This window comes from Macrotis lagotis, chromosome 1 (assembly GCF_037893015.1).
Source record: "Macrotis lagotis isolate mMagLag1 chromosome 1, bilby.v1.9.chrom.fasta, whole genome shotgun sequence".
Taxonomy (NCBI): Eukaryota; Metazoa; Chordata; class Mammalia; order Peramelemorphia; family Peramelidae; genus Macrotis; species Macrotis lagotis.
Genome location: NC_133658.1, coordinates 569,833,384 through 569,850,202, shown reverse-complemented (window position 1 = coordinate 569,850,202; position 16,819 = coordinate 569,833,384). Strand labels below are relative to the sequence as shown.

Sequence of the window (16,819 nt, the reverse complement as noted above, 5' to 3'; positions counted from 1 at the left end):
TCATGCAATCATACATTCGTAATTCTCTTCCTCCTCTAGAAATTAGACAGCCAGACTCATTTGTATGTGGTTATCAAGTACTATTAAATAGGAGACTTAATTTTCTGTCATTTTTCTCTGTTTTTGAGGAAAGAGAGAGAACAAAATGTAGCCCAAGTTTGTATTCTAAATATTCTACTAATTTTTGTTTCTTTATGTACCACTGCTTTTTCTAGCTTAAGACATGGTTGAATTTTAAAGGTCTAAATTTTATCACTCATTATTATTACTTGGAATGCAAAAGTTTCTAAGAATGAACTAGCTTTTTCTCTCTATCTCATTCATTAACATCCAAGCATGAATCTATTTATCTGATTAATGCCTTATCAACTTATATTTTATCTTCTAAGGCAAGAAGTCCCTGAGGAGATAGGATATAAGATAAATTTTATGGGAGAAGTATGAGAAAAGAAAGGGCAAGATAACATTAGAGAGGGCTATGGGTAAAAAAATGGAGCATTGATGACAAATATGGCAAATAGTTTATTTTACTTATTGGTTCTAGTTTATTTTAAGGAACTGGGTTATTAGGGGATATTGACAAGTTACAGTGATACATCATTTTAAAATGTCAATAAAGTAAAAGAGATAGATAGACAAAAAGACACAGAGACAGACACCACACAGACATTAAGATAATGATACATAAAATGAGAGTAGCAGAAAGAAACAAGCTACCTAAATAGACTAGGAATAGGAAATAGGAGGTTAAACTGAAAGAATTCATGGATTCTTGTGAATATCCATAGTGATCACAATTAAAAAACAAAGGAGAAATTCCAAAACACAGAGTACAAGAAAAATCAATAAAAATAAATCATTATGAGGTTCTACAACTTATTTCTCTGCTCCCCCTCCAAAGGTCTCTATCCTACCTATACTCCTCATTAAAACTTCTACCACTTGATTCAAGATAGACCAGCTTTCTTCCTACTCATATAACTCTGATTCTCTAACAACACAATCAGCTCTCATTTCTTTGATGATTCTTGTTGCCTTGGTGCCAAAATAAGGTTTAAATCAATGAATACTAATATTTGTAAAGTACTTTCCAAAGCCATTCCACCAGGGTTCTCTCATTCATGCTACCCTAAGGTAGCATGCCCCTTTCAACACTAAACTAGTCAATCCTCTCCATCAAAATTATTCAAGCCCTAGGCTTTCATTTTCAAAGGAATAGAGTTTTTAGGGAACCTGTACAGAAAAAGTAAACTAATAACTAGGTACTAGGAAACTAGTAAATGTAAGACCCAAAAAGAGCTTTTGAAGATAAAACTTTTCCCATTTCTTAATTCTTTCCAGGCCTGATCTGGGAATCATGATTGATTGTCATTGAACCACACCCTCTCTTGAAGGTTCCCCTTGTATAGTGGCAAGCAATTATTAGACAGATGGCTGGGATTAGGGGTGCACTCTGAAGTCACAGAGCAGATCAAAGCTGTCACAAATATGACCTCAGCCTTGTTAGCACCAGCTCTAACTAATGGTGTAAAGGAGCTTTGCTGGCAAAGTCAACAACAGAAAGTAGCTATTTGGCATGAAAAGTAAAGAAGAGAAGAAAATTTGGACAGTTATGCACTACAGGCAGGTAATTATTTCACATGCATATTCAAATAAAACAAATTATAAATAATGTTATAATCTCTCAGTATAATTTTATCACATTTGAAAGTATTTAGAAGATACTGTGGTCTATAATAGAGTAATGACATTAGACTACTTCTCATATGTTCGAGAAAACCTATATAATTCTTTTCAAGTCAAAACTCATCTGATTTTCTCTGTCTTTTATTTTTGCTTTAAAATGATCACAGGAATAAGTTCCCTGCCCCATGTGGGAAATATAAAATTCATTTAACCAAAACATACTAAAGTCTGTGTATGAGTGCTTAAAAGCTTTCTTTACTATGACTGCTAAATTATTCCTACTCATGCTGTCTATGTAGGCTTCCAGATGAAATCCCAACCAGAAATCACTCTAGCATCAGAACCAGAACTTCTCATTGACTCCTCCAGCTTTATAAAATATTTCTTTTTCTTTCTTTCTTTCTTTCTTTCTTTCTTTCTTTCTTTCTTTCTTTCTTTCTTTCTTTCTTTCTTTCTTTCTTTCTTTCTTTCTTTCTTTCTCTCTCTCTCTCTCTCTCTCTCTCTCTCTCTCTCTCTCTCTCTCTCTCTCTCTCTCTCTCTCTCTCTCTCTTTCTTTCTTGTTCTTTTCTTTTCTTTTTGGCAAGGTAATGGGGTTAAGTGGCTTGCCCAAGGCCACACAAGCTAGGTAATTATTAAGTGTCCAAGGCTGGATTTGAAATCAAGTCCTCTTGATTCCAGGGCCAGTGCTCTATCCACTGCACCAACTAACTGCCCTTGAAACTGAAATTTTTCTGTCTCAGCTCTTATGAATACTAAGGGAAATTTTGATACCAGATCCAGTTGGGTGCTTCCTATTATAACACAATATTAATATATTAATCTGTACAAAAGGGATACTAAAGAAACTTGTCTTCTCTTGTCAAATATTTGAATTTAGTGGCTGAATAATTACTTTAGGTTCATGAATACTAGTATTTGTAAAATGCTTTCCAAACCTTAAAGTACTCTAAAAATAAAAAAACTAATTTTATTATTATCATTAACAGAATTAAGTAATGTATGTCTTCTAAGTGATCAATGGTAAGCATTAACAGCTAATGATCTATAAATCTCTTGTGTTTTCTTGTTATGTTAAGCATAATATTCATAAACTTGGGTGTATGTCAAAGGGATATTAATTCTTCATAGCTCAGTAGCACAGTGGAAAGATCAAAGGTTTTGGGATTGGGGGCATAGGTTCCAATCTCTACTTTCTCATTTGCTACCTGTGTGATATTGGAAAAATAACTTAATCATTCTGATCCTTAGTTTCCTCATCAGTAAAATGAGGAAATTTACAAAGATAACTTCTAAAATCCATCTCAGTTCTAAATTTATGATTTTATGATTCTTAAGTCAAGTTTTATTGTGACTTGAACCTGTGGGAATATTAGTAGTTAATAAAATGGTGAATTATTTTGATATTTCTATTAGTACATTCATAGCAATATTTCCTTCATGAGTTCTTTCCTCATCCTGTGTTACTTGTCCTTTCCATATATAATGAGGTCCTACAATATGGTGGTGGCTTTTCTATGGAAAGGTCACACAGCTAGGCAATTAAGTGTCTGAGGTTGTAGTTGAACTCAGGTCCTTCTGATTCCAGGGCTGGTGCTGTATCCATTGTACCACCTAGCTGTCCTGGTACAAATGTTTCAATGATCTGTTCATCTATTTTTCTCATTTGCATTACATAGCATAGTGAATAGAGGAGACTGAAGAGTTAAGAAGAACATGGTTTGAAACCTGCTTTTAATAATCTTTAATTAATTTAGTTTAGTTAATGAATCAATTTAACTCTCTGACCTGTTTACTTATTCTAGAGTGGGAATAATGATAACAACTATTGCTGTTGCTCAGGTGGTTCTTTCATGGTGTGACCATATGTTGAGATTTTTTGAGAAGTTTTGCCATTTACTTCTCCAAATCATTTTACAAATGAGAAAATTGAGGAAAACAGGGCTGAATGACTTGCCCAGGGTCACACTGAAAATGTGTCTGAAACTAGATTTGACTCAGGTCTGTCCTGATCCTAGATCCCATGCCTAGAGTATAATATCCATTGTACCAGCTAATACTGGATAATTTCTACAGTATAAAATGTGCTGTTTCTCATCTAATGTTATTTTATATGGGTTATAAGGATTGTATGTCTATATATATATATATATATATATATATATATTCAATATATATTTTACTAATTTGGGGGTCCATTCAATGGATGGTTATTGTCAAAATGATTACATATTTCATGATCAACCATCTTGTGATGATGACTATCATGAGGTATAAATGAGACAAAGGATATTAACTGTTTTGCAAACCTTAAAATGCTGTAGGAATATCAATTATTTTTATTATTGCTCTATGCCCTTCTCTGTTCATATATATCTTTCAATGATGTCACTTATGAAGTTCTCAAGTACAAGTCATCATTGCTTATCTGTTGCAGTCTCATCCCTAGAGAGCTAACTGAATACAAGGTAATTCATCTCTTATTAGCTCAAGCAAATCACAAAATGTACCACATTAGTGACATATATTGTGGTACACACCATTCTATGCAGTAATACATTCCATTGTAGCAGTCAAGTACAAGCAAATAAAATCTTAAAAAAATAAAAAGTACAATTAGGAAGGGAGAAAGAAGTAAAGACTTTCCAACTAAGAATTTTTATCTCTTTTGTAGCCTCAACTCCCAAATTTAATTTTAGTAATTGAAAAACAAACACAAGTAAATGTGACCTCCAGCAATCTTTAATTTCCCTAGCTTTTTTGACAATGGATTGAGCACATATTTCTTTTCCCTGCTTCCCCCCTGCCCCAGCCATGAGTAGGATTTTTTAAAAAAGACAATTGCTAAGCAAATAAAGGGAAATAAAAATAGAAGGAAATAAGAAAAAAATGATTAAAGTTCATAAACATGTGAACATAGATTTCTCCACTTATGGAAACTGAAGTTTATCTACCTGTTTAATTGGCTAGCAAATCTTTGAGGTCACCCAGACACATTTCAGCTCAATATTGTCTCTATCCTTAGGTAAATCATATTATCTTCCACATTATCTGAAACTCACATCTGAACCTATTCTTATTATTGATCATGTGGAATGGTCATGATCCTGTTGACCACAAATACCATAGCTAGACTCCCTCATGTCAGCTTCCTCCAGAGATCTATAACTCATTGTTGTCTTTCCTCTTTTCCTATATTCTAACTTATCTATTGTATCTCTCATTACATCCTTATTTGGGATATGTGAGATGTCTCAAGTTTTTAATTCATTTAATGATCTGAGGTCTGTGATTATGTATATAATTCATCACTGTTTTTCAACTTATAAACTCTATATACTTCTCTCAGTTGCTTTTCACAAAGAGAGTGACTTTTTCCAGCATCCTATTATCACAGGTTTAAAATAGGAAAATATTTTTGACACAATAATAATAATAATACCAGTCAATTCCCATGAACAATGAGAGAAAGGTCATTCTTGCATAAACATATTTGAGTTCTTGAAGAAAAATGGTTCATGGGGTATTTTAAAAGAAGGAATCATAGTGAACATACCATTTTCAATTTTGAAAGAAATTAGAACAGATAAAAATCATTCAAATTCTATTTATATCTCCTTTTCACAATACTGTGACTCCACCACTAGACAATGATGGAACTTTTTGCTCTATGTGTAAAGGAAAAATAAATATCTCCTTTTCCATCAGGCATTTCAAGCTATCCTAATCTTGCATTGCAGGACATTTAAAAATGTTATTTTTATCTAAAATCCATTGTGGTTTCACATTACATGTAACTTTATAAACTACATCTAATTCAAAACTTCCAGAGCTCTATACCAAAAGCCTGTATCTTTTTGTTCTTTCTTTCTTTTTCTTTCTTTCTTTCCTCCTTTCTTTTTCTTTCTTTCTTTCCTTCTTTCTTTCTTTCTTTCTTTTTTAGAAATATTTTATTTATATTGAGATTTGCAATTTTCCCCCATTCTTGCTTTCCACCCCCCACAGAAGGCATTCTGTTAGTCTTTGCATTGTTTTCATGGCTGTATCATTTTTATTATGGAACTCTCTTAACTCAGAAGAAAAAAGACTAAATAATAGTATAATTAAAATTCTCCCTTTTTTAATGTGAGGTTACAGAGTTCAAAAGAAGTAAAGTGAATTAGCACAAAACACAGTCAAGCAAGTTGTACTAGAACCAAGTTCTATTGAGTTTGCTTTACTATACTTTTCATTTAAAAGAATGAATCAATTGACCAAAAAGTTTCTAAGCCCTTTTGAGATAATAGGGTAAAGAGAAAAGATATTTCCTGTGCTCATGGAGTGTATACAATCCAGTAGAACATATAATAAATTTGATACAGAATATGATGTAAGGTAATATATGAAAGAAGATTAAATTGTTTTTAAGTAAGAATGAATTAAAAGGAAGCTGTGAGTAAAAACAAATGATTGAGGATGTTATAATTAATTTAAATAGTGTTTTTCAATAGCATGTCATTAAGGTCTTTATGAGAAATCTGAAAAAGGTAATAAATGTTAATGAAATGTATGTTTAGATGACACTAAGTAGAAAGGTGTTGCTAGCACAGTGAAGCTTGAATAAAGTATAAGTTGACTTAAAGATTTTAGTAAATTTTGGCCAAGTATATAAGATGAGATTGAGTTTTGAAAATGTTATGATAATGAATTGAGGGAAGATAACTTGAAACAGGTTCACTGGATCAAGAACACTTGCGATATCTTATGTCATGATCTAGAGTTGTTAATTAGAGAAAAGAAGGGGCATGTGGTATCCCTGAGAACAGATGAATGTTAAATGGGATCTGTGACAGGGATCCATTTCTGTGGAGGGATTAGGAGCCAGTCACCATTATTTGGATACCATCAGGCCAGAATGGCATAAATTGGTTGGTTAAATTCTAATACTTAAATGGAAGGCAAAGATGAAAGAATGCAAGAGTAATGGGGTACAACTCTTGGAATGACATTATGGTAAAGACTTTTACATTTTCTGAATGAAATATTTTGATCCTTAATAGCTATGAGGGTAAACTTTTCCTAGAGGAGAAAAGAAGCATAGTACGCAATATTATTTAGTTATTTTTAGTCTATAAGCACTTGCTATAAACAAGGCATTATGTTAAGCATTTTGGGGGTTTTTTGTAAGGCAATGGGGTTAAGTGACTTGCCCAAGGTCACATAACTAAGTAATTAGTAAATATCTGAGTTCAGATTTGAACTCAGGGCCTCCTGACTCCAGGGCTGGTGCTCTATTCACTGTGCCAACTAGCTGCCCCTGTGTTAAGCATTAGGAATGCAAAAAAGATAAAAAGAATCACTAAGGAAATTTCACATATTACAGTTTAAAATATGTAAATAAATAGTTAAATACAAACAGTAAAATTAAAATATTAGTTTGATAAATAGACTCAGAACCCAATGGCATCACTTCTTTTTTTAAAAAAATTAAGATTTATTTATTTTCATATTATTATAATAATCTTGATATAAAAGTAAACATAATCCCCCCTCCACACAAAAAAGGGAAATCTCAAGAGAATTGAAGTGAGAGAAAGGAAAAAAGTGTGCTTCAGTCCAGGTTCAGATTCCATCAATTCTGTCTCTGGGATGAGTTGCTTTCTTTATCATAAGTCCAATAGAAAAGTTGCTTCAATATCTTTTCGCACTATTACAAGCTATATTTCCCTCCATTCTATTACTTCCCACTCCCTTTGATTTTATTCTTTCTCTTTTCACCCTGTCCCTCACCAGAAGTGTGTTGTATCTGAATCCCTTCTCCCACAATCTCTCTCTTCTATCATCTACCCCCTCCCTCTCCTTCCTCTGTCCCCTTTCTCCCATGCCTTTCCCTCTAATTTTTCTATAGGGTAAGATTGATTTCTTTTTTTAAAATTAATTTATTTATCTCCATCCATATGCACATGTATATTTTTAAGTTACAAAGTTTCCTCCCTCCCTCCCTCCCTCCCTCCCTTCCTTCCTTCCTTCCTTCCTTCCTTCCTTCCTTCCTTCCTTCCTTCCTTCCTTCCTCCCCTCAGTGGCAAACAGTCAGGTTAGCATTGTACATATATATTTTGATATACATGTTTACAGATTAGTAATTTTTGGTATGAGCAATTAGGAATAAGGGAAAGAGATGCATAAGGAATAATTTTTATAAAGTGTTCATAAGATTCTGAAGGGTTGGGTTTTGTGTGTGTGTGTATGTGTATGTGTATGTGTGTGTGTGTGTTGTTTTGTTTCCTTTTTTATTCCTCTGGAAGGGGATAATATAGTCCACAGGGACAGGATGAAAGGAGAGAAATAGAATCAATGGGATTGGGAAGTAATGTAATGGAGGGAAATATACCTTGTAATCACCATCTAATATAGTTGTCCTAGCTCTATGGATTGCTCAGAGGAAGATTTGATTTCTATACCCTACTGAGTGTGTATGTTATTTGTTCACTGAGCCATTTCTGATGAAAATGAAGGCTCAATCATTCCCCCTCACCTTCCCCCATTCCGCTCTATTGCAAAAACTTTTCCTTGACTTTTTTTGTGAAATATCCCAGCCTCTTCTACCTCTCCTTTCTCTTTCTCCCAGTACTTTCCTTTATCACCATTCCTTTATCATCCATTTTTATTTAATATTATATCACTATATTCAGTTCCTTCCTGTGACTTGTCTATATATGCTCTTTATAACTGCTCTTATAAATGAGAAAGTTCATATGAGTTAGCAATACCTTCTTCTCATGAAAGAATATATATGCAGTTCAATACCATTAAATTCATCCACCCTCTCTATTCTTCACCTCAATCCTGTACTAGTAGATCAAACTTTCTGTTCAGCTCTGGTCATTTCAACAGGAAAGTTTCAACGTTCCCTGTTTCACTGAAAGTTCATCTTTTCCCCTGAAAGAGGATTTTCAGTTCTTCTGGGTAGTTAATTCTTGGTTGTAATCCAAGCTCTTTTGCCTTCTGGTATATCATATCCCAAGCCCTATGAGTTCTTAATGTAGATGTTGCCAGATCCTGTATAATCCTGACTGTAGAGCCATGATAGTTGAATTATTTGTTTCTGGCAGTTTATAGTATTTTTTCTCTTTGACTTGGAAGTTTGGGAATTTGTTATAATATTCCTGGGAATTTTTCTTTTGGCATCTCTTTCAAGAGGATTCCCTCAATTTCTATTTTACCTTCTGCTTCTAGGATCCCAGGGCAATTTTGCTAGATTATTTCTTGAAAAATGAAGCTTAGGCTCTCTTCCCAGTCATGGCTTTCAGATAGCCCAAAACGTTTAAAATTACCTCTTCTGGATCTGTGTTCCACACAAGTTGTTTTTCCAATGAGAGATTTCACATTCTCCTATAGTTTTTTCATTATTTTGGGTCTGTTTTATTGTTTCTTGATTTCTTGTAAAGTCATCAACTTCCTTTAGCTCCATTCTACATTTGAAAGAGTTATTTTCTTCAGAGAGCTTTTTATCTCCTTTTCCAACTGGCCAATTATGTTTTTAAAGCATTCTTCTCTTCATTTGCCTTCTGGGTTGCTTCTTCCATTTGGGCTAAACTGGTTTTTAATATTTTGTTTTCTTCAATATTTTTTGTAATTCCTTCACCAAACTGCTGACTTGACTTTCATGATTTATCTGTATCCCTCTCATTTCTCTTCCCAGATTTTCCTCTACCTTCTTTATTTGTTTTTCAAAATCTTTTTTGAGCTCATCCATCACCTGAACCCATTTCCTATTTCTCTTGGAGGCTTTGGATACAGAAGCTTTGACTTTGTCATCTTCTGAATATGTATTTTTATCCTTCATAGGAACAAAGTAATGTTCTATGGTCAAATTCTTGTTTTTCTGTTTTTGCTCATTTCCTCAGCCCAAGACTGATTTACCCCACTTCTAAGGCTTGGGAGGGCGTTGGATCACCTGACAGGGACCTTAATTCCTTCAAGGTCTTATGAGATGCTCTCACTGCTCTCCTGACCTATGCTCTGCTCTGCTGATGGCTGCAAGCTCTCCCTTTTGCCCTGGAACTATGAGGAAGGTACTCCTCTATGATAGTAGAAGCTCCAGATTTTGACCTGGATCTGAATATGGCAAATAGCAGAGACCTGCCCCAGGGACCTTTGCCATCTCCCTGACCCCCTTATGGTCTGTGGGCTGAGTGTTCACCAATGATATCACTTATAAGTCTATAACCAAAGAAATTAAAGATAAATAAGGTTTTTTTTTTACATAAAGATGACATGTTTAATAGATCTTTTATGGTGGCAAAAAAAATAGAAACTAAGGGAATTTCATCAATTGAATAACTAAATAATTAATGCTGTAGAAATGTGATGGGAAAATAGCGTGATAATGTAATACTACATATGTTAATGTATATGTATGATTGTATTTTTACTTATTTTGATAAATATTTCCTAAAAATTCCTAATTTTTATCTGGTTTTCATTGCCCTTGATAGCATAATGGGACACAGTAGGCTGTATGCTTGACATCTTAAAATGACAGCATATTGCTTGAGTAAAGAAACATTTGCAATAGATAAATAGGTAGATAAATGCATAGCTAGATGAATACATAGACATTTTTTTTAGGTTTTTGCAAGGCAAACAGGGTTAAGTGGCTTGCCCAAGGCCACACAGCTAGGTAATTATTTTAGTGTCTGAGACAGGATTTGACCCCAGATACTCCTGACTCCAGGGCTGGTGCTTTATCCACTGCACCACCTAGCCACCCCCCATAGACATATTAAATAAAATAAGTTCTCACATTATTCATGTCCAAAAATGTTTATCTTTTCTTCCATCTTTATTATACTATCTCTCTGATAATAAGTGAACAGCACACCTCATCTTCAACTCTGGAATTGTGCTTGGTCTTTGCAAAGATCAGAATCCTTAAGGCTTTCAAAGTTGTTTTTCTTTTTTAATATTTTGGAATTTTGTGAATTTTTCTCCCAATTTCTTCTCTATTAGTTCATATAAATGTTCCCAGGTTTCTCTAAAAACTATCTGTTATATAATTTATTAACATATAACAATATTCTAGGATATTCCTATAGCATAATTTTTCTACAATTTCCCAATTTATTGTATTGGGAATATATATATATATATATATATATATGTAATCCTCAATATATAATTCCTAAGTTATTTATAATATATATGTAATTCTCAATATATAATTCCTAATTTATATATACTCTTAGTTTCCTTTTCTTGGCTATAATAAAAAAACACTATAAATCTGTTTATATATATGGGTCTTTTTTCAATTATTACTTTTTCCACTTTTTTCACTTTTCTATATTTTTAATCTATAAGTCTAGTTGTGGTATCACTTCACCAAAGATATGAATTTTTTAAAGATATTTTGCCCATAGTTCTAATTTCCTTCCCAAAATAAGTGGACTAATTCATATCCCTATGATATCACATCCTTTGCAACTTTTATAATTTTTGTCATTTTTTCAAAGTATGAAATAGAATTTAAGGTTTCTTTTAATTTACATTCTTTAGCTTTTAATGATAGAGCATTTTAAATGATTATTGATAACGTGGTTTTCTTCCTTTGACAACACCTATTCTTTTCTATAGCTACCAAATAGAATTTTTTCAATAAATGAATTCTAAGCCATCTCAATGGTTAAGACTTTATGTTAGGCACTGAGAATACAAAAATAAAAGATAATTTCACCCCAACATTAGGAGTTTAGGACTAGTGCATTCATTTATTAACTGTCTTTGAGTGGAAATTGCTGAATGTAGTAAATAAATGTTTCTGCTCATGATGCTGGAAAGTATAGAAGTGGGTTTTGGAGTATAAACTGAGACCTAGTTGACCTTCTTGCCTTGTTCTTTTTAAATTTTTGTTATTACCCTGAAGTTTCTGCCATCTACCACCTTTACCTGTTTAGTATTTGCTTCCTGAGCCTTAACTTGTTAAATCACTTAGGAAAAAAGAATACATTCCATTGTGATCACGTATGACAGTGGATCTAAAAGTAATAAAATCTCCATAATTTTAAATATTCCTTGAGGAGATATAAATTCTTGACAATATCATTTTTAATTGAAGAATAATTTCTATATTCAGAGAACACAGATAAATCATGAAATTAATGAAATTGATACTAAGTAATATATATATATATATATATATGGAGAGAGAGAGAGAGAGAGAGAGAGAGAGAGAGAGAGAGAGAGAGAGAGAGCATATAATATAGAAGTGGCTACAGTTGAGATTTTGCAATGACAGCTAGGTCTCAATTTGTGAGACCATTAGATAGTTACATTATTTGAATTTATTTGAATTCATGGATTCAATCCATGTGATTTCAATCCACTGGATTGAAACAGTTGTGATATTTTATACAAATATAACTTTCAGAAGTATACATTCTAGTAATAAAAACATTATATTATATTCATTACTAATATCTATCAGATATAGATGGAATTTTCAGTTGCCAAAGGAGGGAAATTATTAAATTTGGCACAAGGGAGCAGAACTGGGTATTAAAAAACAATAAAAAGTCTCCATAACAACTATTGATGGATTAGGATTGGTTTTTTCTGAAAAAAAAAGTGGCAGTAGGATGAATAATTGCATCTTGACTTTGTAAGACATTTATATAACCATTTATGAGGAATTCAAACTGGTTTATAGAGTCTCCCCCCACTCCTCCAAATGAATTTTCAATGAGTAAAACATTTTTAGTCCTTGTTTTATAGCAGTGGCATCTGAGGCATAGAGAAATTGTTATCTGGTGGAGATCATCCAAGATTTAAATGAAGGTATCTTAACCCTGAAATCTCCTGCTCAGACCATTAGACTTTGTTGCATTTTAAAAATGAATATCAAGACAATATATTGGCTAGATATTGTCCCTGCCCTAGAGAGCATGCAACTTAATAGGGGAAGACAGGACAAATATACATGGAAAAATCGATGGGATATATTTATTTACTCATAATTAATTTTTGAAAAAATCCATGTAATTTAAAAATATAAATTCATACAATCAGAAAGAAAGTATATAAAAAAGTGCTGACAGAATACTTGGGTGAATAAAGTTATTGGAAACAGGTGACATAAGTCTGAAATGACTTTAATAGAGCAGGTGAATTTTGAGAAGGGCTCTAAAGGTGAGGAGAAGGATGACTAGACAGAGATAAATCATTTTCTAAGAGTGGGAGCATGAGGGGTTGTTCACCTCATCATTTATTCCCTTGTTATTTTTTCACTTTAGATCACTATCCCTTAGGTGATTGGTTAGAAAAGGGCAACTAAATTCTTGACTTCAAAACTACTTAAGCATGCTGAGCTATATTATTCCTGAATACTCAAGACTATCTCCCCTCTTTTTTCTACCTATAGTAAACTTCATGATTTATTAACTTAGGATAGATAAAAAGACTGAATAATTCTCCCATGACCCCAACTTACAGTTTCATAGCCCTTGCATTCTAAGGCCCAGAGTGACATTTTTGATCTATTGAGGTGGACCCACTGAGATATGGTGTGCTTTCCTTGAACATGTGGCTTCCTTGGACATTTTTCAAGCCCTGAAGTCAATCTAAGAGCATCCACTGAGATTTGGCTGCTAACTTGCCTTACTCCTTTTTATTATGGGGTCGAGTTTAAAAATAACTATAGACAGTAATACTTAGAAACAGTACCATTTCATTACAGAATTGATTGTTTTGGAGAGGAGCTAATGTATAACACTTACAGAAAGAAAAAAAAATGATCCCAAGATTGCTATCCAAGAAATAAAAGGGGTTTTCATAAAACCATAGAGGTATGTCTGTTGAGTCCCTCAAGGGGCAGAGACAAGGAAGACAAGGAAGACAAGTTCTCCCTATACACCAAGGTCTCCAATAGCTACAAATTATTTCTTTAATTCCCTCCTCATTGGTGATTAGTTCCCCTTTTTTATTTTTGATACTGGTAATTTGGCTTTCTTCTTTCTTTTTTTAAAATCATATTAACAAAAGGTTTATCTATTTTATTGTTTTTTATGAAACCAACTCTTAATTTTATTTTTAGGTCAATGATTTTCTTGATTTTCAGAATTTCTAATTTGCTATTGAATTGGGGCGCCTTTGCACAACATTCCTTAAGTATCATACATATAATTATGCAAGTCATGTCATCATGTATATTCTGACATGATACTCTTCAATTAGAAATGACAAACATCTTGACTGTTGACTCAGAGAAGAGATTAAAAAATAAAAATGCTCTATTGTTATCTTTATATAATTTCCCAATTACTCATTTATTTAGCCAAGATGGAATTTTTTTTAAAGAATGTTATTTTCCTTAAGAATTGGGGGGGGGTGACTGAAAAATGCACATATACACATATGAACATATGTGTATAAAGTTACATGATGTCATATACATATATATAAATATATATGAAAACACACATAAATGTACATATATAAAACACAGAAGTATGTATGTATTTATGTATGTACGATATATATTATGGATTTTCTATATTTTGATCTCTTTTGAGACAACTCTCAACTCTACTGAGTGTAGAATAGTACTGAGATCTTGAGTCCTGACTGACAATTAAATCATTCAATCTTTCAAGGATTCAGTTTCCTCTTTTGTTTACTACAAGTCCTTCAGTATCAAAGAGGTGGACCACACCAACCATGCCAATGATTAGAAGTACGAGTTGCATAATTATGTTTATTATAGTGAGGGGTATGTTGTGTTAGGTATCCTTCTTATTTGACTTTACTAGAATTGTTTCACCCACCTGATTGATAGGAAATAGAATTATTGGAGATGCTACAATAATCTATTGCCCTGAATTGGTTTCACTTCCTCCCATATCAACTAGGCAACACAGCACACTATCAACACCAGGCAAGCACCAGCAAGTTATATCAGACAGTAGAAGGTGAAAACCTGATACATCCAACTCTGTCTCCTGAAAAACTAATCATCATTATGGCCTTTCCTCTCAGATCTTCCTTTTCTTTTCTTGCTTCTTTTCCTCCAGTGTCAGTGAGATACCATAGTGAACCACCAATGCTTGGCAAGTTCTTCATCTGTTTAAAAAAATGAGCCTAAAAACAGTTGTGCTACATCTCCTACTAGGTTATTTGTGAAAATCCAATGTTATCACTATCTTTTAGTGCTGTGATAACCTCAATCTGGGTACAGGTCATCTGCCTGCCTTTAGTTTGCTGATATACAAGGTCTAAGCTTGAGGCAGTAATAGAGTACTCCCTTGAATCAATAATTCAGCTGGTCAAGGAGGGTGATAGGGGAGAAAAATGAATGTGTAATTCTCCAACACAGTCATTCTTATTCATTTTCTCTCCCTTTGTGTTTGACCATAGATGGAAATGATGAGGATGCTAAAGGAAGGGAAGAAAAGAACATATCTTATGATTTTAGAGCAGGAAGGCATGATAAGGTCTAATCCATTTTCTTTTATAGGTAAGAAAACTGAAGCACAGAAGAAAGATTAAATGAGTTATCCAACTTCTTATAGGTAGGATATAGAAGTTATCATTTGAACTCAAACCTCTGACCTACAAATAGGGTAATCTTGCCATGAGATTGAACTCATAATTTGGTGTTTTATAAGTTATTACCCTGGGAGTGTCTCAGAGCAGAGCACGGCAAGTAAGAAAGAGACTGGAATCTCAATTTGTTTTGTTTTCTTTCGTTCTCAGACTCCTTTGTTTTTCTCTTGCTTCTAATTTCTTCACCTCAAACTTTGTTCTTGCATTCATTCATTCATAGATCCAGCCAATTAACATTTGAAACCTCAAACATAATAATGCTTGAAGCACTCTGTTAAGCACCAAGCATTATGAAATAAGGATTTAAAATTTCATCTATCAGGTTGAGATGGACATGAAAAAAGAAGGCATCACATGGCCAAATTTGACAAATTTATCTGAGTGCTGAAGTAGCACAATCCTATGTAAATATTAAGCTATAGAGAATACAAAGGATTGGTTAGAGTGAAAAGCAGAGAGTGAGTCAACCTCATCCCCTCCATTTATATTGCCCATACCACCACAAATCTTATTTTAGAATAAATAGAAACAGACTATGCAACAAACTAATAGGTAACAATCATACCTCCCCCAGTCTTTTTCTATGCACAATATGAAATTAAGATTCCTCCTGATTTATTCATGGGAGATCTTCATGCCTGAGCCCTAATGATCTATGTTTAATTAAATTGTATGACCTGTACTGATCTTAGCATTTATGAATAGAATCAGGTCACAGAATACCATCCTAGCCAAAAGAATCCAAATATTCCTATATACTTACAAGTGTACACAAATACCATCCCCCATCACCAACATAACATGTTTTAAATGTCAAGTGTAATTAAGAATATTTAACATTGTATAGAAGTGCAAATAGAGTTATAGTACATAAATACCAATGGCATAGCTTCTTCATTAAACAAATTTGCTCTTAATTGGACAGGGGCTTGTAAAAATATCTGCTTTGCAGCAATGCAAATTCTGTTGTGCCTACATCATTAAAACAGTGTGGGTTGTTGACTAGGATATGTAAATAATCCCTTTACATAGAGATGGAATGTGCTGTAGCTATTGTGAAGATGGTACTTCATTTAGTTTCAGATGATGGGTTTACTAATGTCCTTCCATGTATATGTACATGTTGATGATGATAGACTCCTCTAGTTCAACCATCTCATTTTGTAAAACATGAAGCTATAGCAAATAGTGGTAAAATAATTTATTCAGAATCAAAAAATAATACTATAAGAAATAAGATTTGAACTCCTTTGATAGTATCAAAATCTAAAAACTAAGAGGATTCCATTGATTGACGAATAACTGAATGTGATGCTATAATGTTGTGCTGTAATAAAAGAGGGGAAAGAATGCCAAATGACTTCAAAATAAATAATTTCAAAAAGAAATAGATTTGCATAAATAAAAACAATCTTGCAGTACCACTTCACACCTATCAGACTGACTAATATAAAAAATAAAGGGAGAAATAACAAAGGATGGAGAGGATGTGGGAAAATTGTGGTACATTAATGCACTGTTGATGGAACTGTGAACTGATTCAACTATTCTAGAAAGC

General features: G+C 33.2%; 1 long non-coding RNA gene across 6 annotated transcripts in view; it reads left to right on the top strand.

The window, feature by feature from the left end:
• Nucleotides 1–368: 368 nt before the first annotated feature.
• LOC141521460 (uncharacterized) overlaps nucleotides 369–16,819 on the top strand; it is a 67,964-nt gene continuing 51,513 nt past the window's right edge. For all 6 annotated transcript variants that reach the window (XR_012477944.1, XR_012477946.1, XR_012477947.1 and 3 more), the window contains exons 1-2: nucleotides 369–1,627; nucleotides 15,173–15,227. This is a non-coding gene — a long non-coding RNA (uncharacterized LOC141521460). The remainder of the gene's footprint in view (nucleotides 1,628–15,172; nucleotides 15,228–16,819) is intronic.